General features: G+C 36.8%; 1 protein-coding gene across 8 annotated transcripts in view; it reads left to right on the plus strand.

Moving 5' to 3' along the window:
• Positions 1-24515, plus strand: part of BBS9 (Bardet-Biedl syndrome 9) — a 421646-nt gene that overhangs the window by 246465 nt on the left and 150666 nt on the right. The gene's annotated exons all lie outside the window — the stretch shown is intronic.

Below are 24515 nucleotides of genomic sequence, written 5' to 3' on the forward strand. Positions count from 1 at the left end.
TTCGCATGTTCCGCTGCAGGCAGTCCAGTGTTTCGTTGGTTCGAATCCTGGGTGCGGACATGGCACTGCTTATCAAACCACGCTGAGGCAGCGTCCCACATGCCGCAACTAGAAGGACCCACAACGAAGAATATACAACTATGTACCGGGGGTCTTTGGGGAGAAAAAGGAAAAAATAAAATCTTTAAAAAAAAAAAAAATGAGTGTCTGGGATCTGGACACTTGTTGATTCAGGAGCAAGGAGACCAGTAAAGTAGGAAACTGTAGCCAGGTTAGAGACATCATGGAAGCCACCCGACGAGGGGCCAAGGAGTTAGCAGACCTGGCTGTGGGAGCGACTGGCTGCAGAAGCACAGGTGTGGTCCTGATTACGGGGCAGAGAACATTTGCCCCTGCTACTGGGCCAGAAGCTGCCCAGGCCTGTGGGAACACAGTCGGGGAGGTATGCCCTGCTTCTGGTAGTCAGCAGGAGCTACGTTAAGGGGGTCTTTTATACAGTGTGTAAAGAGTATCCAAACATGGAAAATGAAAAAGGCATAAAAATATCTTGCATTGTTTCAGCAACACAGTTCAAAGTCGGTAAACTTCAAAAATTGTAGATGCCCCAGGAAATAAATTAAAGGGTTGGAGATAGTCATTTTACAAGAATGGGTATGTCAGGACATTTAGAAACCATCTTTAGTTTCTGTTCTTACTTCAAAGACGAAATGAAGTATTTTTTGAAGATTTAAGCCTCCTTAAAAAACCTTGTAGTTGGGGTAAACAACCACCAGGAGGCAGCCACGACTTAGTTAAAATTACGTGTCTGAACAGTAAAGTATTTTTTTCTGGTGGGAAAGTTAGAAGGACCACTTAACAGTTTTGTGAACTAAAGCGAGTAAAATAAAAAGAAAGGTCAGTAAAATTTTACAAAACTTATTCTAACTTCTTGACTTGGTTTAAAAGATGTGTTCTTTGATTTTTCAGCTACTCAGTGGCATTTTGCTTCAGGCTCCAGCAGCACGGTCTCTCTCTGATTTGACTTTACCTGATGATGACTTTTGCTTTTCTCATCACCTTGCAGCTAGAAAAATACACACATTCACCATGTACATTTTTATTTTTTAAGTTTATCTTTTTGATTTTGAGGTTAAAGAACAAGTGGTTAGGGGGTCTGCCCAATGGCTGAGTGGTGAAGTTCACATGCTCCACTTCGGTGGCCCAGGGTTTTGCCAGTTTGGATCCTGGGCGCAGACGTGGCACCGTTCATTAGGCCATGCTGAGGCAGTGTCCCACATGCCACAACTAGAAGGACCCACAACTAAAATATACAACTATTTACTGGGGGGGGGGGGGGATTTGGGGAGAAAAAGCAGAAAAAAATGAAAGAAGATTGGCCACAGTTGTTAGCTCAGATACCCATCTTTATAAAAAAAAAGCCAACAAACAAGTGGTTGCATCAAGAAGGAACAGAGGAAAACTCCTTGGTTTATCATTTCAAAAGAATAAAGAGCAGTTTCCTCTCTATTCTTCTTATAAAAGGGAGAACCGCTCCTTTTCCAAAGCGTAATTTTCTGCTGCAGGCTATATGCTGCTTGAAATGTACACGCTTGATCCTTTAGTGTTTAGTTCTAAATTTTAGTTCTAAAATTTGCCTTGGATTGAATCTGGAGGAGAGCATTAAAAAATACAGATTCCTGAGCCCCACCCTAGAGTTGCTGAATTTCAGGGGAGAAGGGTGGTTTTTTAAAAGGTTCCCTGGTGATTCTGATGCAAAGTCCAGGAAAGTGCCTGGCAACTTTCTCTCTTGTAACTTGTGAGAACTACACTAGTAAGAGAATTCCTCAGAACTAACTTTTTAAAGTTTGAATTTTCAGAAACAGGTATTTAAAAATACCTACAAATAGCTCAAGTAATAAGATTTTAAGCAGAGGTTTTAGCACAATTTTGTAGAAAATTTTAGTATGTAGACTACATTTTAATGAAATTTTGTGTTTGGGGGTTTCTTCTTCACACCAATGGCTATGTAAGTATAAGATTTGTTTTTTAAATTTTGGAAATGGAAATGTACTTTCTTGCTTAGCTGCTATTCAAGAAAGATCTAGAATGCCAGAGTAATAGAAGTTCCTTTTTATAACTTGACTTAGAGGTTTGATTACTCTGAGAGTAACAGATGTGCAAGTGGATATTCACCATCATGTTATGCTAAAAAAATGAAAAATCGTTTATGGTTTATTTGGTATAAAACTAATATCTGGTAAATTTTCATTAATCTCTCCTCTAAACTATGAAATAAAGAAGAAACTGAGCAATGAGGAGGAAAGCATCTATCTAAGGGCATTCTCACATACCGTAAACACACAGAATACTAGATTATTGTGATTTCAATATCATTTTGGTATCTACCATTCCGGTCAAGTTGGAGAAGTTCTGCTCACTCCCCTACCCCACATTGAAACATGGACACTGGTTGTAGATCCAATCGTTAAGTCTTTCTTCCCAGACCTCACTTTATCCAGTGGTTTATCATTAATTAATTCAAAGCATGATGATAATTCAAACTGGCATACTTTTGAGAGACAGTCTGGTCAGGCAATGGATGTCTTGTAGAAATGCGTGTCAGCTTGCCTGCCAGGTCTCCCCTCCTCAAAATGCTCAGAAAAAAAAAGGGTACTGTCATGAGAGGAGCTGAAAGAAGCAGGGAATGAAGAAACCTCCTCTGGGACCTACTCAAGCTAACTTGACATTGCCTTCGCTTCCAAATACCAAGCAGGCCTCGCCGTATTTATTTTGGTCTTGAGCTTCAGATAACTAAGCCAATGTCTTTTGCCACTTGCTCATGAGATCCAGCTTGACCTTTCAGTGGCAGCCTTGTTAAGGGAGAAAAAACTGAAGAAAGCACAAACACAGAAACTTTGAATTAGTTCTTCTAAACAAACAGGAATCTAATTTTTTACATTCAAAGAAAACAGAAAGGACGACTGGCTTTGAGTAACATTTATCAAATTTAGACTAAAATAAACCTAGGTTTATAAGGTCCAGTTTGTGGAGTAAAATATTAGCATGAGGAGAATGGAAACATTGCATGAAGGAAAATGTGCGGCAGTAGAATTAGAGAAGGAAAAATCCCTAGTCATGACCCGATGTTACTACAGCCACACCAGCTTACTTATAATAGGAATTCAGTGTGTTACAACAAAGAGGGCTCTGTAAACGCACCATGATAAAAATGGCTAATACTTAGAATAGCTGCTATTTTTTGAGCACTTACTCTGTGCCAGCTAATGCTAAGTACTTTACCTACATTATCTCAATTATTTTTAAGGGTTCTTTTGCACAGAGGGACTCTGCAATTTTTTGCTTTCAATAATTTAATACTTTTAAAAAGCATTTCTTTATGTAAACACTTCCCTGTGGATTGAGGGTTTTAGGAAATAAATGGGAAAATATTAGCTAACCTTGTACAAGAGAGAAGGATGATATTGGGCACATGGTATAAACTCTCCCCATGTTTCCCAAACTATGATCCAAAGATTATCCCTTGGGGAGATATTAATAGGTGTTTTGTGAAAAATGAGTTTTAAAACACTGCATTCTATATCCTTCTGTTGGGGGTTCACTAAGCCACACTGGGTTATTAAAGGCTCTGAGAAATTCTTCTCTAAAGAAACTTAAAAAAACCCACCCTGTTTAATATTTCCCGAATTTATCTAAGCACAGAACCCTTTGTGTGGGGGGAGCGGGGTCATGTTCCATGAGTGCCTGGTTGGTGTTGGAGACAGTTCTGCATGGTGTAGCATGTTTCTGCACATCTAGCAAGCAGAGGTACAGCCTGCCTTTGCTAGGGATATCTCTACAGGGAATAGCCTCGGGTGATAGAGATAGTAGCTCCCTCCAGAGCAAAGCATAGGTTATTTATTGTATAGTATGATAAAGATGGTCACTCCTTCTTGACATTCTTACTGACCATTGTGAAAGATTTGGGTTCCCTAGGCTCTAGGTTCTTCTGTAACCTGACCCACTGCATGTGTAGATGTCACCTTGGCCTTTTCCCGTCACCCGTGAGAATTTGGACTTGGGGAAGTAGCGCAAATGCTGACATTCTGGCTGTTGCTGTAAGTAATGAAATCCTTTGCCTCTGACCAGGAGTCTTGAATCTTCTGTAAGCATCCATGAAACTATGGCAGATGAACATGTTAGCTTGCAAGTAGGGTAATATCTTAGACCCTTCACAATTCTTGACAAGTTAGGAAATGATGAAAATTTGTCCTTGGAGGTAAATGGGTCTACTTCTGGCTGAGTGGACTAGGGTGGGATAGGGGTAGAGTGGCTGCGGGAAAGCTATGAAGAATGGAGAAAAGGTAGAAATTCAATAACGTATGTCTCCAAAATTCAAGCAACTTCCATACATTCGGGAATATTGAATCTCCTTGCAATTTTGCTCCTCTGAGACAATCTCAGTTCCTGCTGCTTTCCTTTTAGGTTTTATTTACTGGACATCAAGTATATTTTGCTACTCTTCTTTTCTGTGTTTCGTTTTTCCAGGTGTAGAATTTCTGTTTATATAATGAAACATAAGGTGGTGGTGGATCATTAGTAATATAGCTCTTGTAGATTTAGGAAAATGGAGGAAATGCATGTTTTTTGAGCATGTGTTGTATACCTGGCACTCTGCTAAGCATATTACATGGGTTTTCTAATATAATATTCCATGTCTCTCAGGATTTTGAATTATTATACTCAATTTGTATGTCAAGAAACTTGGGGCTCTGTGAGGTGGTGGTTGTAATAGTCATAGCTAGCATTTATAGAGCGCCTACTAAACACCAGCTGCCATGTTAAGCATAGGATATTTTCTTATTTCATCCTCATAATGACCCCAACATAATTACTATTATTATTCTATTTTATGCATGAGGAAACTGAGGACCAGAGAGGACGTGATCTCACCCAGGTCACATAATTAGCAGAGCTGTGATTTGAATGCAGGTATGTGTGTATGACTTCAATATCAAGTCATTCCCCCACCCCAGACTTGAAGCTTTGTGAAGATTACAGTTCTGTATGGCTTGAGCTTAGGGTGACTATGTTGTTGTGGTCCAAACCAGACATCTGGGAGAGGAAAGCGAGCCAATATTAGTAATTGCACCAGGACAACAGGTATAAGCCCAGACTGTCATGGAAAAGCAGGGTGTGCAGTCACTCTGTCATGCACAAATAAAACATGCGAGGAAATACTGGGATAGATTGCAGTCATATGTACACTGATTTTTGACAGTTGTGGTTCTAGGGTATTATCGCCCATTGAGCCAATATGTTGAATTCAAATAGTTTTAAATATTTTATTGTGCTTTTAAAAGTGTTTTACTGCCAAGGTAGACCCACCCTTATTGACAGTTCCAATGTAGATAAAATGGATTACTGCACATCCTTTTCTCACACCTCAGTGTTTTATGGATTTCCAGAATTTAGTGCAGGCCAAAGTAGAGGGAATATTTATGACATTTTTAAAGCAAAACAGGAGAGAATTTCTTTCCTCTCTTCCTCCACCCCCTCAAACTGAGGAACATGATTGACTTGGCTTTATAGGGTCCGCATTCCTCATCTAAATGAAACCCAGCTGAGGATGGAAAATTGCAACACTATCTTGTTCTCCCAATGTCAACTGACAAAGGATAAAATACTTAAACTTTGCTTTCCTTGACATCATTTTCAGTGGGTGCTAAAACAAAGAGAATAATACTTAATACACAGATCTATAATAACTATGGTAGTTTTCTTGTTGTGGCTTATACATAGTTGTTTAATTAGCCTCTACAGGGTATTATAGTGGTTTTCGATTGATTTTTCTCTATTGCACTACTTGTTTGATTTCTTTTTTTTTGAGGAAGATTGGCCCTGAGCCAACGTCTGTGCCCATCTTCCTCTATTTTATGCGTGGGATGCCAGCTACAGTGTGACTTGATAAGTGGTGCTCAGATTCACGCCTGTGCTTCGAACCCGTGAACCCAGGGCTGCTGAAGCAGAGTGTTTGAAGTCAACTGCTATGCTACCGGGCCATCCCCTTGTTAGATTTTTTGATATCAGTGTTAGGCTAGCTTTGTAAATACATTTTGTGCATTTTTTCCATACTGAAATATTTATTTAGTTTATTTATTTTTTGTGAAGAAAATTGGCCTTGAGCTAACATCTGTACCAATCTTCCTCTATTTTTTATGTGAGATGCTGCCACAGCATGGCTTGAGGACCAGTGTAGGTCTGTGCCCAGAATCTGAACCTGCAAACCCTGGGCTGCTGAAGTGGAGCATGCAAACTTAACCAGTACGCCACTGGGCTGGCCCCTGAAATTTTTTTTTAAAGAATATATTCTGTGAAATGATCCTGCTGTCAAATAATGTATCTTTTGGAGATTAATAATACACTTTAGCTTGTTAAAGACTAGGAGAAATGCTGGAAATAACGTGTTTACTTTGTTTAGCCCAACGTTTCCCAAATTTAGACACTGAATGCTTTTTTTTTTTTTTTTGGTGGAGATGGGGAGCATCTGTTAACTTTATATGGCACACTGGAAGCACATTTTGGAATACGTTGATATATGTGTATTTCTCCTTTTAAAAATAATGCCACCCTGGGGTTGGCCCCGTGGCCAAGTGGTTAAGTTAGTGCGCTCCGCTTCGGCAGCCCAGGGTTTCACCAGTTTGGATCCTGGGTGTGGACATGGCACCACTCATCAGGCCATACTGAGGCAGTGTCCCACATAGCACAACCAGAAGGACCACAAAACTACAATATACAACTATGTACTGGGGGGCTTTGGGGAGAAGAAGAAGAAAAGAAAAAAAAAGAGATTGGCAACAGATGTTAGCTCAGGTGCCAATCTTTAAAAAAAAAATCACCCTTATTTGCTATTATGTCTTCTTTTCTTCCCTAATTTTGTGTTGCCCTGACCTCCCCACTTTTTTTTTTTTGGAGTAGTTTTGATTTCGGATTTTTTTTAGTTCAATCAGAGCTTTTATTTATTTATCAAACCTTCTCTAATTCATTATGCTCTGAATTTCTGAATCTCCCTTTTCCTGCCTACTGTGGTTTGCTTTGTTGCTTTTTCAGACTTTTTACTTGAATGTTTGCATCATTTATTTTTGCTCTTTTAGAACACCAAGAGCATTTAAGACTATGAATTTGTCTCTGAGTACAGCTTTACCAACATACACATGTAAGGGTAGTGGTGATGCAGTATGGCTTGGTGAAAATAGCATAGGCTCAGGAGGCAGCTAGATGTTTATTAGGATCCTGCCACTTATTTCATGACCTTGAGCCTCAGTTTCTGCTGTTGTAAAATGGGAATATTAATACTTACCTTTCAGATTTTGAAAAAATTAATTAATTTTTGTCTATAGAGTTCATAGCATAGTACCTGGAAGGTAGATTGTTGACCAATGGGTGCCTATGTTTATTATTTTTATGATTATAAAAATACTCTATAATTTCGATTTTGATTTCCCTTTGACACAGTAGTTGTACAGTAACTGTTTAAAAGGGTGATTTTACTTGCCAAATAGTGAGATTTAAAACCAGAATTTTCTTAATTTTTAGTTATTTCATGAGCTTATCAGAACATGTGGTCTTTAAAATTTCACATAGCTAAGCCTACATAGGCAAGACATCAATCTGGATTTGGGTGGAAATCTGTTTTGAAGGTCCAACTCTCTTTGCTTAATCCTGCTTTCCTGTTCAAAGCCAGAGCCACATGTTTTGTAGAAATTACTCCTGTTATGTGGTAGATAGTTGACAAATATTCTTGCTTTGACTGCTTTGTACCTGGGCCTCATTTTCTGTGCTTTCAAAAGGATTAACATTGAAATCGGAAAAAAGAGCAAATCAAGTACTGAAGATCAAATTGTTAGCCACTATGTCCACCAGAAAGCCCCTTATATTACGTTTGTTCTTCTAAAGATCTCCAAAGAAAAAAATATTTTATAATATCCCCTAAAAACCTCATTCCACTTTGTCCAACACTTGTGTCAATAATTTTTTCTTAAATTGCTCTCAAAAATCTTTCTTTTGTAGTGAATTCTATTATGATCTCATTTTTTACATCTTCTGTTTCTTTTTATGATAAATCTAGAGGCTTCAATGGAAAACTAGCTATCATCATCAAATTCAAGGTGTTCTTTTGGCCGTTATGCTAATGTAGTAAACTGTTAAGAAAGCTTTGTTTCTTTTCTTTCTTGTTTTACAAGAAAGACTAGCAGAAAAGTGCTCTTAGAAATTTGTATATTTTATTATTCAAAATGGAGGATGATTTGAAGTAAAGACTATATCATTTTTAATTAGGCATATAGGAGAGTTATTATGAGCATCTCTAAGCAAATTTTTATGATAAACATGCTTTTCCTTTTTTCCAAGGTACTTTTCTCCGTTTGTATCATATGTGGGACATGATGCCCTTTGAGTTTCCCTTGTAGGATTTTAGGGTTAGGAGCCATTTACCTGGTAGTATCCTCTCTCCTTCACTTTCTCTTAAGGCACTCATCTATTCTATAATTCAGACCTTCAGCTGAAAAGGAACTGACATATACGTGAATAAGAGGGCTGATGTATTCCTTGAGGCACATTCTGTCAATCACCTAGCCACTGTACCTAGAGACTGAAAACTGTGAATCATTTCCTCCAGTGCTACATAGTAGAAGACCCTTGACTTAGTAATATGCATAATGTGTGCTACAATTAACTCTTTTATATCTGTTTTATTTCTAATCTTTGTTTTAACACACAACATATAGTTTTATACTAATTGCAGGGGTGGGCAATTAAAATTTTCCATTTCCTAGCATCACGACAAATCTTTTGTTGATGGGCACACATAGTTACATGAAAACACATGTATATTCATCAATAATTTACTTCAATGACGGTCATCTGTATAACGTTTTTCCTCTGATACATCATTGGTAGAACACAATTTGGCAGTGAGAAAGCAACAGTTGTTATCGATTTTGCATTCTACTGGCAGCGTTGCAACAATTCTCCTGTACCCTGATCCAGTAGAGAGATTAGATGGATTGCTGTACTGCACTTGCATTTGAAATTTCTTCCTCTGTTTTTACTCTGAGTATTTATTTTCCATCAGCTTGTAACATTGTAACATTGATTGGTTCAGGTAATGTATTATTCATGCCATTCTGGTTTCATTCCATTAGTGCTATCAGCATTAGTATTCAGTCTAAAGAGATACAATTATGTCAGGAGCTCTCTGGATCAGCTTGTCCTGTTTTGCATTGTTTCACTTTTGTAGAAGAGACTTCTTTTATATAGTATATCTTTTTATTTTCTTGGTGCCAATTGGAATGATGTAAGAAGCTAATATGAGGCTAATGTAAATGTAACCTCTTAAATAATTTTTTGATTTACAAATAATTATTGTACCAAATTTGGAAAATTTGGAAATGTATAAGGAGGAAAATAAAATCATCCATAATTTCATTATCCTATTCACATTGTTGATCCAATGCATTGTCTTCTAGTCTTTTCTTTTTTTTAATAAAGTTCATGTTGTATATACAGTTTGAATACTGATGTTTTCTTTAGCATTATATGTAATAACATTTGGGAAAACTTTTTTATGTATTTATAATAATTTTTCACATTGTTGTATCATTTTTAAACATTCTTAATTTTCAAACATGTATATTTTTCCATGGTTTATTGTTATCAATAGTAATGCACATCCTTGTTCATAAATCTCTGATTATATCTCTGATTATTTCCTTAGGATAGATTTCTAGAAGTGAAATTATTGGGCCAAAGAATACAAACATTTAAAAAGCTCTTGATACATATTGCCAAACAATTTTCCAAGAACACTGAACCATTATGTCCTGTTGGTTCCAAAAAAAAAATACAGTCTTCCTGTTTTAACTTAAGTTGCAGCAGTCATTTTTGATGTAATGTTGTGTGTCTCTGTTTTTTCAGTAATATATTCATTAAAATAGACAAATTAGGGCATTATTGGATTGCTAAAATAACCAAAGCAACTTGATGGATAGCTTCTTAATGCTAAAAGCTGCCTGACATTTTGGTGGACCATCTTTTCTTAGTCATTTTCGATGACTTAAATCACTAGATCCTGTAGCTTGTGTATAACAGAAGTATGCCATGGGTCTGAGCATTCAGACAGATGATAACAATTCTGTTAGTCTGCTCTGGAAAAGTGAGAGCTGCTGTCTACTGTTTTGTGAATAAAAACTGAGATTTTATTGTGTTTTACCTGTGCTTTTACCTAGTTCATAGAACCACTTAGCAACCTAATTTTTAGTTTATAAATATGTAAAAATTAGTAGAAAGTCTAGGTAATCTAATCATACAGGTTACATCTGAACCTGCTCGTTTGCTTATTGGATCTTAAGTAATAGAGTCCAGAATGTGCGCTGATGGTCATGACATAATATTATATGAATTTAAAGTAATATTGTGGCTTTGACCTCATAAAATATGCAGAAAATACTAAGTTCACAGGAAATGTTTTAATTAGAGTGTTGCGACTCTATCGCTTCCTTTTAGCCTTCTATCACAAGACATTTTTAAGGACTATTAGGAAATCTCACATCCTCTGAAAAGACTATGTGAAATGAATAATGATTTCTATTCCTCTGTCCAAGCTGATATGAACACCATTTTTATTGCATTATAAAGTAATCCTAAAACTTGGGCATAATATAAATACTGCATTTTGGGACTTCTTATTGATGGCAAAGGGAAGGAAGCACTGGAATTATTAAGACACTTGGAGTCATTTAAAAATTCTGTCTGTAATGTTTACCGGCAAAATTCTGTCTAACATCTACTGGCTGTATGACCTTTGTCACATTCTTGATACTTTCTAAGCCCTGGATTTCTTGTCTGTTAGTGAGGGATAATATTACCTCAAAGATTTAAGGGAATGAGTGAAATGCCTCATTTATAGAAGATCCTTAATAAAAGTTTGTCCCTTTCTTGTCCTTATATGTAAAATATGTCGAAGGTTCGGGCTAGACCAAGGACTCTGTTGAAAGGAACCAAACGATTAAGCATGCATTGTGCAGCACTCAGAAAAGTAATGCCTTTAAAAATGTTTTTGTCCTTTCTCTGCAATACAGATGCTTCAATAGATACTGAATTAAATGCCAAGCTTAGTATGTGGGTTGACAACATCCTGTGTTTGCAACTGTTGGAACCAGTTTGCCCAATATGCAGAATCATAGTTATAAATATGTTATTTGCAAAATAGCAGTGCATGTTCATTATGAAGACATATTTTCCATAAAAGACATTAAATTGGTTCCAAGAGGATTTACTATGTTCTCTTGTGACACTGAGTTTTTGGTCCCTTTTGTTTCTGATGTGTGTAAACTTAAGTGTTCAGAATTATCAGTATGATTAGTTCACTCGTCACATTAAAGCAAGGGTACTGTGAAGAGTTATTAGGGCATTCTTTGGGGCCAGAGGTGGCACCAAGTGTTCTCTTGAGGTGAGTGGCTTTTGCCTTCCTATGACCTTCAGCAGCCTTCCCCAATGCTTTGATATGGAGAGATAACATATTTGCAGGGTGTTTTTAATGGAAAGTGCTGTGCAAGTGCAGGTTCAAGATGAGTCAGCCCCTAACTTCCAAGCAGATTGCTATGCTGAAGCTGGAGCCACTACATTTTGGGGCTGCCTGATTTAATCAAGAATTGTTGCTTTGCCATCGCCTACTTTCTTTCTACCTCTTGACTCTTTCCTGGATCTTAGAGATGTGGGAACCTTATAACAAAAACATATGACCACTGCTATCACTATTGATGTGAACTTAGATCATATTTTTCATGTATGGAATGAGTATTTTATAGTGTACTTGATGAAAGATGCCCATTGGTTAAAAAATTTACTTTGTTACTATTAATGATTGACGTAATATTCCTTTGATGAGTGTACCAACTTTGAATCATCTAACATCTAACTTCAGATGATCATTGCTCAGAAAGTTAGCTTCTTAAGGATTATATAATTGATACTTTTAATTACATAATTTATAATCTCTCAAACTCTCAAACTAGAAAAAATGAATAAAAACGTTTTGTTTTTTGAGACCAAACCAAAGACATTAGATCTTGAAATTATTTAAGATCTATTCATTTAAGACTCTGATCCACTGCTAACTCCCAGTTTGCCATCACAGCTTTTTAGATCCACCTCGACTATAACATTTATGACATTGCATTGCAATATTTAATTGCACGTCTGTTTTGTTAACAAGGCTGTGAGCTGCTTAAGGGGAGAGAGGAATGTCATCTTCAGTGATAGCCCTACATGTTAGTAAGTATCCCATTGTTAATAAGTCCCAGGTAAATGTTTTCCAAATGATCTTGAAATGACTCAAATGTGAAATACTATGGAAAACACTCAAGATATAAAGCATTAGTGGTTTGAGATCATTTTTCTGTAAACTTGGCTTATAACTTTGATTGATGTAACATGAATTTTGGTGGTGATATTTGTACATGAGTGAGGCAATTTTAATAGATGATTCAAAATATCAGGAATTAGATAAAGAACAAAGAAACAGCCTACAGCTTTTAAGTGTCAATTGGCCCAGCTTTCTGGAATCCATCTCTGTCCATCACAATCTTCTCTCTGCTTCAGGCCCATCTCAAACATTTAATCCTTGTCTAGAAGGATAATTGGAAAGTACCTAATTCAACGTCATTCTGTTGAGGTAAATTGAGTTAAGATAAACTGAAACTGGCGTTGGCATTACTCCCTTTAATGTCAGAGCAAGGCTTCCACGTTGGGAAAGGCCATGCAGCTGACCTCTCAGCTCCCACACTACTCTTCTTCCAAACAGTGGCTTTGACTGTTCATCGAACAAAGCCAAGTGCTATATCACATTAACTCCAGGGTGTTTTTAGTGGATATACATGAATGTTTGTCAAACTGTTAGTTTTAATTGCTGAATTTCAGAGAAACATCAGAGTGGTATCTATAAGACTTGCTTCTAATTTCTTTGGGAAAAGTCTTTTGAATTTCACATTAATTCTTTATCTAGAAACGCAAATGGATTTATCTTGAGGATTACTACACACAAGAAATGAGAGCTTCTTAGATAATGGTGTTCCTGTGTTTTCAGTATATCTTTAGGAACGGCTTTTGTACTTTAACAAATTAATATGTTCAATATTTTGCTGGACATGGTATTAGGTTTTGAAATACAGAAATGAAAAAGACACAGTCTCCCTTCTTTAGCACTGCTAATCCACTGGCCATGAAATATAAGAAGCACTTTGCAATACCTTGTGGTAAGGGCCATAAAAAAAGTTGTGTTGTTTTATTTTTTAAAACACCAAGAACTAAATCGAGTGGCTATCCATATATTAAAAATATAGTTAGATCCGCACCTCACACCATAAACTAAAATAAATTCTAAGTGAATTAAATTTGTAAAAGTGAAAGGTATAGCTTTTACAAGCGAAGAGAGAAGCATATCTTTATAACCTCAGGGTTAGGAAAGATTTCCTAATCAAGCTACAAAAAAGCATAGCTAGCCCTTAAAAGAAAAGATTGATAAATGTGACTACATGAATGTATAAAACTTTTGTACAACAAAGAAAACAAAATTAAGACAAAGTGTTTTTGGTTCATCCTACTAACAAAGGAGTATGTAAAGAGCTACATATAAATAAGAAAAACAAACTCAGTAGAAAAATGGGTGATGGGTATGTGAAGAAAATTGCCGAAGAGGAAATGTAAGTAGCCAAAAACGTGTAAAAAGATGCTGAGCCTTGGTAATAATCAAAGAAATGTAAATTAAAACTGCAGTGAAATTCCATTTGACACATATCAAACTGAAAAACAAAATTAAAAAGTCTGACAGATTGAAGTGTTGGCAAGTTTGTGGAGACATGAGAACTTCCTATACGTTTTTAGTAGGAGTACAAATTGGTACAATATTTGGAGAACGCTAAAAATGAATTAACTAGGGCTATATATGTGAACATTTAAAACAATCTCATTGGACTGGTGGTTGCCAGAGGGGGAGAGGGGAGGGAGGAGGGGGAGAGGGGTGACTAGGCACTTGTGTATGGTGATAGACTGTAATTAGTCTTTGGGTGGTGAACATGATGTAATCTACACAGAAATCAAAATATATAACACCTGAAATTTATATAATGTTATAAAGCAATGTTACCACAATAAAAAAAAAGGCTAAAAAACCACCCCCCACAATCTCAAAAATACAATGTTGCCAAAAAAAAAAGAATGCAGAGGAATTCCTATGTTGTGATATTGAAGTTTAGCAACATGCAGAATAATCGTACATATTGTTTAGGGATATGTATACGATAAAAGTATAAAAACATTCTATTCAGGATACTGGTTACCTTCAGAGAAAGAGAGAGGATAATATGATAGGAGCAAGGCTCAGAGGGGCTTTGGCTGTATCTAAAATGTTTAATTTCTTAAAATTTGTGGCAAATATGGGGTAATGCAAGACTTATAAATGCTGAGTGTTTGCTAGATTATTTTCTATACTTTCTTGTATGTTTTAACTATTTCTTACTAAAAGGAAAGGGAGAAAAAGCAGTGGAGGATTAATTTTCTGAGGGGAGGTCAGGGAGGGTTCTCTGGAATAGGTGACCTTTAAGCTGGTTTTGGAAAAATGGTATGGGGTTATGAAATAGCATCTTGTGTTCAGGAACCTGTATGCAGTTTGTTATTTCTGCAGTTCCAAGACTAGAGTATGGATGGGATGAGAAAACAGAAAGGTTGTTAGAGATGAGCCTAGAGAATGAGCCAGGGACCAGATCTATAACAGGATATTCGTTTCCCAAAGCAGGTAAATTTTCTTATACACTGCTGTTCTCTACTTAAGTTGGAACAGTCAGTTCATTGTGTTTATAGTGATTGGAGCCCCTGAAAAAGACTCTTATGACGTCAGTTCATTGCGTTTATAGTGATTGGAGCCCCTGGAAAAGACTCTTATGACGACGGTTCATGACATTGCTCACAGGGTTTTGAATATTGTGCTGGTGCTTTGGTAGACAGGTAACTAAGAAGGAAAACAGAGCATTCAAGCTTTGAGCTAATTTAAAAACAGTCGAAATACCTGTATTGTTGAGCAAACTTTTTGGGCTATCCAGTCCTAAAGCCTGGAGCCAACTCAGGTCTGAGAGACATGCTAGGCATGGCCCTAGTTTTCTTCCCTGTGCCAGCTGGGAAGGGCTGTTTCACCTTCTCTTACTGCCCTCACGTGGCCCTGCCATTCGTATTTTTGTTCCACTCCTTTCAAATACTATGTTTGTTTCTTACAAGAACTTTCTCTTGGGGTGCTCTGGAGTAGAGTGTTTTGATGTTTGAGTGACTGCCCGTGTAAGCTCTTACTATATTTTGCTCATATCAAATGGACTTGTCTGAGTTTCAAAGAATGCCTTTTTACTTTATTATTTTTGGGGAAAATGCAGTTTATCATCTTTTTTGTGCCATCTATGATTTCACAGATTTCTACATTTCCTTCCCAGCTTTCACTATTCCAAACTGAATCATTCCTGTTTCTATAAGGCTGTCCTCACACCCACTTTTCTTCTTTCTTACTGCTTTTTAAAGGAGCGCTTTCCTCTCTAGTCTTTTCTGATATCTAGAGTAAGGCACAAGGAACTGGCTGTGAGGTGGGCAGAACAGATGAGGTCAACCTTAGTGGTTAGGTTTTCCATGAGATGCTTATCTAGAACAGTACATGGTATTCCAGGGCAAATTCGATGTGAAATCAGAAAATATTTTCTGGTGGTATAGTGCAAAAAAGGTTTGGAGTTTAGGACTGGCAGTTTTCTAGCTGTGTACTCTTAAAAAAGACTCTTAGTATCTCTAAACCATAGTTTCATCCATTGAAGGATGGAAATAGTAAAACTTATCTCATAGAGTTGTGTAGTTTAATTTATTTTAAAGTGCATCATAAATTATATAGTACTATATAAATGTGAGAGATTAGTGTCATCAATATTCTTCTTAATGATGCCTACCTAATAGTCTTGGCCTTTATTGGTTATCATCAATACATGGTGTCGCTGTGCTCATAGCTCAACATAGAGTAACTTTCTTCCCTATTTTCTTAGTTGCGTTTGTTTTATGAAGAAAGGGTAGATTATTTATCTATAGATGAATTGCGGCTGGGGGCATCCCTTTTAACATGTAAAAAATCACTAAATGTGGGATGGAGCTGGTGGGACTGTAGTACATGCAGAGTTGTGGGCCATAGTTCTCAGTTTGGGGGGCTGCCCTCTGGTCTTTGGATGCTATGCTCAAGGATTTGAGGTCAATAAAGGGAAGCTGCCAGAATTTCAGCATTTCCTTCCTAAAGAAGTCATTTATCAAGAACCTAAAAACCTACTAAATTACAAAACATTGTATTAATTGATGTTAGAGAGACATTGGAAATTCTTGATATTGAAAAATTCTAGAGTTCATCAATATACCATTAGATGAGATAGGTCAAGCTCATATGAACCCAGGATATTTCAAAGAGAAGTACAATAAAGTAAAACCATACGAATCTGACAGTTTAGTGTTTTCTTGTCTAGCTAGATAAGAAAGAAACGAGAAGACTTTGAACACAGCAATGTCTTTGTGCTTTAATAGTGCTCAACAATATGGTGGAGATTGGAAGAAGTGGGCAACATGGGAATTTTCAGAGAATAAACAAAGAAGTTGAATTTTGAACACAAGTCAACTCTTTCTTTGTGTACATGCAGCCTGAGATAGTAGAATGAAAAAAATCTAATGCTGGTGCTACCAATTAATTTTTAGGGTGATTTTGAGTAATTCAAATTTGAACCTTCTCATCTATAAATTGAGACTACCACCTGTCCCTGCCTACTTTGAAAGCCTGTTGAAGATTGATTGAGATGATGTATGTTATTTGCCATGGAAATATAAGGGTTAAGGTTTTAGGACTTAATTTTTATGTAGTTTAGAATAGTTCAGTAGTATTCTCAAAGACCAGGTTACCTGTGTTACCTAATCAAGAAGTGTGACCTTTAGTGATAGTGCATCTTTTGTTCAAATAGGCTATGTTGTTAGATCAGTAGATCAACAAACAGACTTGACTCTAAAGGATAAAAATCTGGGAGCCAGAGATGTAGATGAAATTTGAGCAATAAAAATGTATTAGCAGCATCCAAGGACCTGTGGAATGGTATATACCAATATGACAGTGTTATAACTTATAATTTAATAAATGGACATCATCTACAGGAATAGAAATCAGAGGAATGGTTACTTTTGAGAGGGAGGGTAATTAACTGTAAAAGAGAATGAGGGAACTTTCTAGTTCTAGATGGAAATGTTCTGTATCTTGAATAGGTTGTTGATTATACAAGTGTATACATCTGTCAAGACTCATTGAACTGAACACAAAATTTGTGTATCTTATGCGTGTAATTATGCTTCAACAAAATAATGAAAGCAGAAAAATGTTTAAGTGGGAAAATTACTAAGTATGAAAACAATAATCAAGTGGATACAGATTATCGTAGTACAAGTAGAACATCTAATTGTGATGCAAAACAGAGTGAAAGAATCATCAAAATAGGCTGGAGTGGAGTTAATCTAGGAATGCTTCCTATTAGGTGAGTTCTTGAGCTGGGTTTTGAGGAAAGGATGAGCTGTATGTTGTCAGAAAGGAGGGAAAGGCCTTTCAAATCCTGGACACCTGTATGCACAGGGCTCAGAGGGAGCAGGGTGCAAACTGAGGCAGGATAGCAGACTGATTTTCAAAGAATTTTATTTTGGAGAAACAATGTTTTAACATGTCCTTTCATAAAATGAGAATCCTAATAACAGCGTGTGGAAACTTAATAATTAGTCATTTAATGATATTTTTGATTGTTACTACATAAAAAGTATGTATTTCTTTAGAATGTTCTTTTTGAGATCTTGAGTATTCTTGGCAGTAAAGCATAAAGGTTGAACTCCCACTTTGTTACATTTATGTCTCTAATACCTCTAATATCCCAGGAGGTTAGTAGTCACATGGTTATTATCCCATTTAATTGGAACTAATGTGTGTTTTGATGATGTGTGTTTGATCTCATTACCTTTTTGATTTGTTCCTTAAGAATCCATTATAAGGACTTGAATTCATCTTTTTCGGAGCTCAGAAAGTTTAAGATGTGTTAAAGACATTCCTTTTATGGGTTATCTCAACTCAACCCACAAAGGTTGCCCATCAATTGTAGGAATGTTTTCAACCATCACTGGCATATACTTCTAAGAAATTTCCACATTCAGTCAGTTTGACAGTTGGAATCTATGAACTCTTGGTCTAAAAGCCCTTGATACTAATTATTGTATTATGTTCATAAAAGAACAGGAAAGAGATTAAGATAACAAGTTTGTATAATTCAGGCTGTAATAGAAAGCATAGGAAAAGCAGTGTGGTTTGTGGTGTGTAAGCTATACGCAGAATACAAGCATGAACTTTTTAAAACTAAAATGTTCTCAGGAAAGTCTCAGTGTCATGTATTTGAAGTATTTTGGAGACATTTCACCAAAGTGTTAAATTTCTAGTGCAACTGGAGTGAAAATTAATAATTTTAGAAAAGTTTTTTTAATTGCAAGCTAAAGTATTACAATGGATTAAAATGGAAGCAAGTCCATTCTTATCTGAAAAATTATTACTTTCTTTTGGTTGGGAAGGAAAAGGTAATTAGCACCTCACAAATCAATAGCAATGAAGGAAGGCTCTGTGTTTGCTATAAATACAGCAAATTGGGGATGATTGTCCCTCAAAGAAGGTATGCATTAAAGATGACATGATCACTTATATTTGTCTCCTTAGCTTGATGTTTATCAGATTCTTACACTTAACCCGGGTCTGGTTAGAGTTATAAACTGCTTTCACCTGAATTGGTCCTTGTCCAATTTTCACACTGCATAAATATAGGCAGAAATTTAAAAAAATATATTCCTAAGAAATAGCTTTGAAAACTAAGGAAGTCTGTTGGAAACATAAAGCATTTTTGGCGTCTTATATGTCATGTATGAAAAGTTAATGGAATTGGTTTTTATGGCTGGCTTATGGAATTGGTCTCATTATGCTACTGTCACACCTTGTATATGGGTAAATGGGTAGATCATGTACTCATTTCTGTGAATAATCACGACTACTTTGTAGTAGAACGGGCAGTATTATCAAGAATTTATGAATTGGAGATTGGTTTTGGTAAAAATGGACTTTGTCTTAAGCCAAATGCCTTCATAACCAAACCTTTCAGTCTGTAACTGTTCACCAGAATTACTTGAAAAAAAAGATAGAGATGGGAGAGGAGACTTGCTTGTCATCATGTCTGCTGGTTCATGAAAAGCAATATGGAAAATTTCATCCCTCCATATTCTGAGGCTCGGCTAGTGGAGCACTGATTTTGTCACTGGAATTCTCTTAAATCTGGGTATTCTGTTTTCCATGCCCCTCATCCCCACCCTGGGAACCTGTATATTATATTTCCCTATGGACTGCATGCTTTAAATATTGTTTGTCTCCCAAGATATTATATCATTTTCAACATGTATTTAACAATACCACCTGGAGTTACATATAAAAGTTTCTGATCAGTGTGAAAAATTTGCATTGCTACAAAGACACTTAACATTTTACTCCACTTTGGAAGCCATATTACACATAAACATACGCATTCCATCATTTTTTAAAATATTGAAAATAACTTGTGGATTCTCTGTTTTGACTTGTATGGAGTCCAGATTAGAGATATTTTGTTATAGTCCTGTTAGCAAGTATTGACCTGTAATCAAGCCAAAATGGGGTACATATGACACCAGACCCCTTCTATGTGAACATAGATTACAACTTTTAAAACTGGCTTTTGTTGAAACTAGTTTAGGGCAATAAAGTGAATGCCTAAGAAAAGAAGTCATCGGCAGAGGTTTATGAGTTACCAAAACAAAGAGTTCAAACTGTTCACTGCAAGTAGAAGTAGTTAAAAAATTAGAGAAGGTGTTTGAATTGACAAGCTCTTTGACTTGGTCCTCTGACCTCTGAAATGACCTTTCCCATTACCTCCTCAGGTTTGAAAGATAATTACTCTCCTCTTCTTTCCCCCTAAGGCGACCCTGGCCAGAATTTCAGCTTTTCCTTTTGAAGGATGAAACTGTGGTGCAGTGTGTTGAGTCAGGATATGACCTTGCACATCTGTATTTCACTAGGACCACCGAATAGAGATGACCACCACTGTTGCTGCCTTTGGATGCTGGCTTAGGGAGGTGCCTCACCAAATCCAAACCACTCTGCATCTTGAAAGCTCCTAATAGCAGGAGGATCATTCTATTCTGCCCTAAAACTGCTTTTTTCATCGTCAGTTTTGGAGAACAATAACTCTGTCATTCAAGGAGATAAAAATGAAGTAAGTTGGGGCCGGCCCAGTAGCGCAGCGGTTAAGTTCACACGTTCCCCTTTGGCGGCCCGGGGTTTGTCGGTTCAGATCCCAGGTGCTGACATGGCACTACTTGGCAAGCCATGCTGTGGTAGGTGTCCCACATAGAAAGTAGAAGATGATGGGCATGGATGTTAGCTCAGGGCCAGTCTTCCTCAGCAAAAAGAGGAGGATTGGCAGCAGATGTTAGCTCAGGGCTGATCTTCCTTAAAAAAAAAATGAAATAAGTTATTTGGAAAGTGGTCTAATATGATATAGTTATTTTATATGGTATAGATTATTTTAAAGTTTCTCCTGTTTTTCAACATGTTTAGCTACTGTCTTATCTTCATAACACTTCTAGAGTTGCAGTAATGAACAGCTTAATCAGGTCATATAAATTTGTTGTACACTGCTAAGGACTTGATTTGGAAATATGATAAATCCTTTAAGTAAGGACTAGTCATTATAGAAAGCTGATTCGCAACAGCTAAATGTTCATATTATACTAAAGTGAGATATAAACACTCCTTTGTAACTTGCATGTCATTATAACACACAGATGTCTTGGCTCCAAGACCTCGTGTATTAAATGAGTGCTGACTTGGATTTATGCCAGGGTTGAGGCTTAGGGATCTTAAGTAAGAGCCCAGAACATCGCATGATGGGAGGTCAAGCTAACTGCCTTTTTATTGCTGGAGTTCTAGTTCATACTTTGGAGTCTGTCACTGATGGAGAGTAGATGCCCTGCACAGTCTGTTCTCCTACAACATACTTTAAGCTGTCTCACAACTAAAGACAAAGCCTTATTAATACATGAAGACCTTGAGATATAAGTTGAAAATCTTTCAGAAGACTTAACTTTAGGGCAAGTAGTGGCTGGTGTAGTTGCTTCAAGAACTGCTACATTTTCCACAATATTTACTTACCTGGGTTAGCTGAGAGTGTAGAGTGCATCTTTCCCTGTGTTTAAAAAAACCCTGCATTGTTGGGGGGAAGTGAATGGAAGGAGGAAGAGGAAGAAGAAGAGGAACGAGGTTATATGCCAGATCAGCTTCCTAGGTCAGATTCTGGATTTTGATGAATCTGGTCTCTATTGGAAATGAATCCATGTAAGGACGTGTATCCTGTAGGAGGAAACATGAGCCTGGCTTTTAAGGCTGAAAGCATTGACTGACTGATTGCTGGATGCAAATGCCAGTGGAGATTGAACAGTGCTTATATTACTATTAGAACTGTTATTATTTTAGTTAGTGTTTTGATTACAGAATTGTGTAAGTTTTGAGTGATCTGCCCATAACCCCCCGGCCATGAGCACTATTTTATTTATTCATTTATTTATATTTTTTAATTTTGATTTTTGTTTTTATAGCAGTAACATTGGATTATAACACTATATAACTTTCAGATGTACATCATAATATATTTCGAATTCTGTGTGGATTACATCATGTTCACCACCCAGAGACTAATTACGATCCATCACCACACACATGGGCCCAATCACCCCTTTTCCCCTCCTCCCTCCCACTTTCCTCTCCAGTAACCACCAATCCAATCTCTGTTGCTATGTGCTTGTCGTTGTTTTTATCTTCTACTTATGAGTGAGATCATATGGTATTTGACTTTCTCCCTCTGACTTATTTCACTTAGCGTAATACCCTCAAGCTTTATCCAAGTTGTCACAAATGGCCAGATTTCATCATTTCTTATGGCTGAGTAGTATTCCCTTATGTATATATACCACATCTTCTTTATCCATTTGTCCCTTGCTGGGCACCTAGGTTGCTTCCAAGTCTTGGCTATTGTGAATAATGCTGCGATGAACCTAGGGGTGTATGTATCTTTATGCCTTTGTATTTTCAAGTTCTTTGGAAACTACCCAGCAGTGGAATAGCTGGATCTTATGGTAGATCTATTCTTAATTTTCTGAGGATACTCCATACTGCTTTCCATAGTGGCTGCACCAGTTTACACTCCCATCAGCAGTGTACAAAGGTTCCCTTCTCCCCACATCCTCTCCAACACCTGTTGTTTCCTGTCTTGTTAATTATAGCCATTCTGACCGGAATGAGGTGATATCTCATTGTAGTTTTGATTTTCATTTCCCTGATAGTTAATGATGTTGAACATGTTTTCATGTACCTGTTGACCATCTGTATATCTTCTTTGGAGAAATCTCTTTTCGGATCTTTTGCTCATTTTTTAATTGGGTTGTTGGTTTGTTGTTGTTGAGATGCATGAGTTCTTTGTATATATTGGATATTAACCCCTTATCTGATATGTGGTTTGCAAATATCTTCTCCCAATTGTTAGGTTGTCTTTTCGTTTTGTTGATGATTTCCTTTGCCTTTCAGAAGCTTTTTTAGTTTGATGTAGTATGATGTGTTTATTTTTTCTTTTGTTTCCCTTGCCTGGTGAGCCATGGTACTTGAAAATATGCTGCTAAGACCAATGTCAAAGAGCATGCTGCCCATATTTTCTTCTAGAAGTTTCAGGGTTTCAGGTCTTACATTCAAGTCTTTAATACGTTTTGAGTTGATAGAGCCCTGTTATTTTAAGTGGCCAATTTTGCAAAATGGGAAGTTTTGCAGAAACACATATATTGCGTTTGTATCAGAAATACTGGTAAACCTTGGTAAGTATCTACTTAGTAAACTACTTGCATGTTGATGTATAAAGTTAAATTTTGTAATAAGACCTCTGTGACCGGACTGAGAAGCTGAGGCATAAAAAGTTTATGCTGTTATTGTATAATTGGAATGTTCTTTGTTTATCAAATTGCTCATCACTTAGCCCATCTAAGTGGTATTAATATATTTTTGAAGCAGATAATGTGTAATTGTATCATCATTCTTTCAAATAATATATTAATACCCCAAACTTCAAATTTAAATTTATTCAATGTGGGAGTGGGGCTTCTGGGATATGGGTACTTGAGATTAAAACAGCAACAACGACAACAAACCCTTTTATCATAGAGACAAAGTCACAATACTTTATAAGTGAATAAAGGAAGCCTTAAAAATGCAGTCTTTGTGAGCAAAGAGAATAGCTTGTGTGAGCCACAGTTCCTGTGTTCCTATGTCTAATATTAGGGTATAATTCTGAGTCCATGGTGTTGCCAACTGGTTAATATCTTGATATTAAATATTAAATTAATATTTAAGTATTAATATTTAACTAATGTTAACAATACAATTAAGTATTAACGCTATTTTCTTGAAAGAGCTCAAAATTCCCATACAATGTTAGGTGTCATAATTATCATCATATCAAATCTAAAACCAGGCAAATGTTAGGTATTGATTGGGTACCTACTCAGTACCATGATCATATTTGACAAATAGCTTATCTAAAAGAATATTAAGCTCTTCATTTAAGCTTTATTTAAACTTGGACACCTGGTATTTGGCCAAGAAAAGGCAGAAAGTGATTAAATGAGAAAGTGGCTTAATTCCTGCCTTCTTTATTGTCTTATGTGTATTTCTCCTATTCTGTCAAAAGGATGATAGTGCATTTTCCAGGATCAGCCACTTCCTCTCGTGCTGTTGGGGTGAGTGGTGAACAGTACTAGCAAGAACACTCAGATTGCTTGCCTTTCCATTCCCTTTGTGTGAAACACGCCAATCCCCAGATAGGATCTGGTGTTGAACACATCAGAGGTCTTCCACCTGGCATCCAGACAAGGCCTGAATGTGTGGAGAACAAATTTAGTCTGAGTTGACTGAGGCCCATTTCACCCTATATTAGGGCAAAGGTGGCAAGCCCTGTTACTAAGTGAAGGTTGCTACTAGTTTGGGGGGGGGAAAACAGCCAAACATGGACAGTAAGGAAACTAATGATTTTATAAGATAAGTAAAGAAGTATGTCACATTATCAAAGGTTAGAATCAAACCTTAGAAGCATCCATCCAAAGGCCCATACAAGTATTTGTAGGATTGTGTTTATTACACATTATCATAGAGGAAGAAACAGAAAAACAAAGATTGCTAAAGATGTGCAAGAAGAGACAAAACAGAATATTCCACTATATTCTTAGTTGGCAGTCTTCTCCCTTCACTTCTAGGCCAGATGGCCACAGACTGATATTGTAATGAGGGG

Source organism: Equus quagga, chromosome 8 (assembly GCF_021613505.1).
Source record: "Equus quagga isolate Etosha38 chromosome 8, UCLA_HA_Equagga_1.0, whole genome shotgun sequence".
NCBI lineage: Eukaryota > Metazoa > Chordata > Mammalia > Perissodactyla > Equidae > Equus > Equus quagga.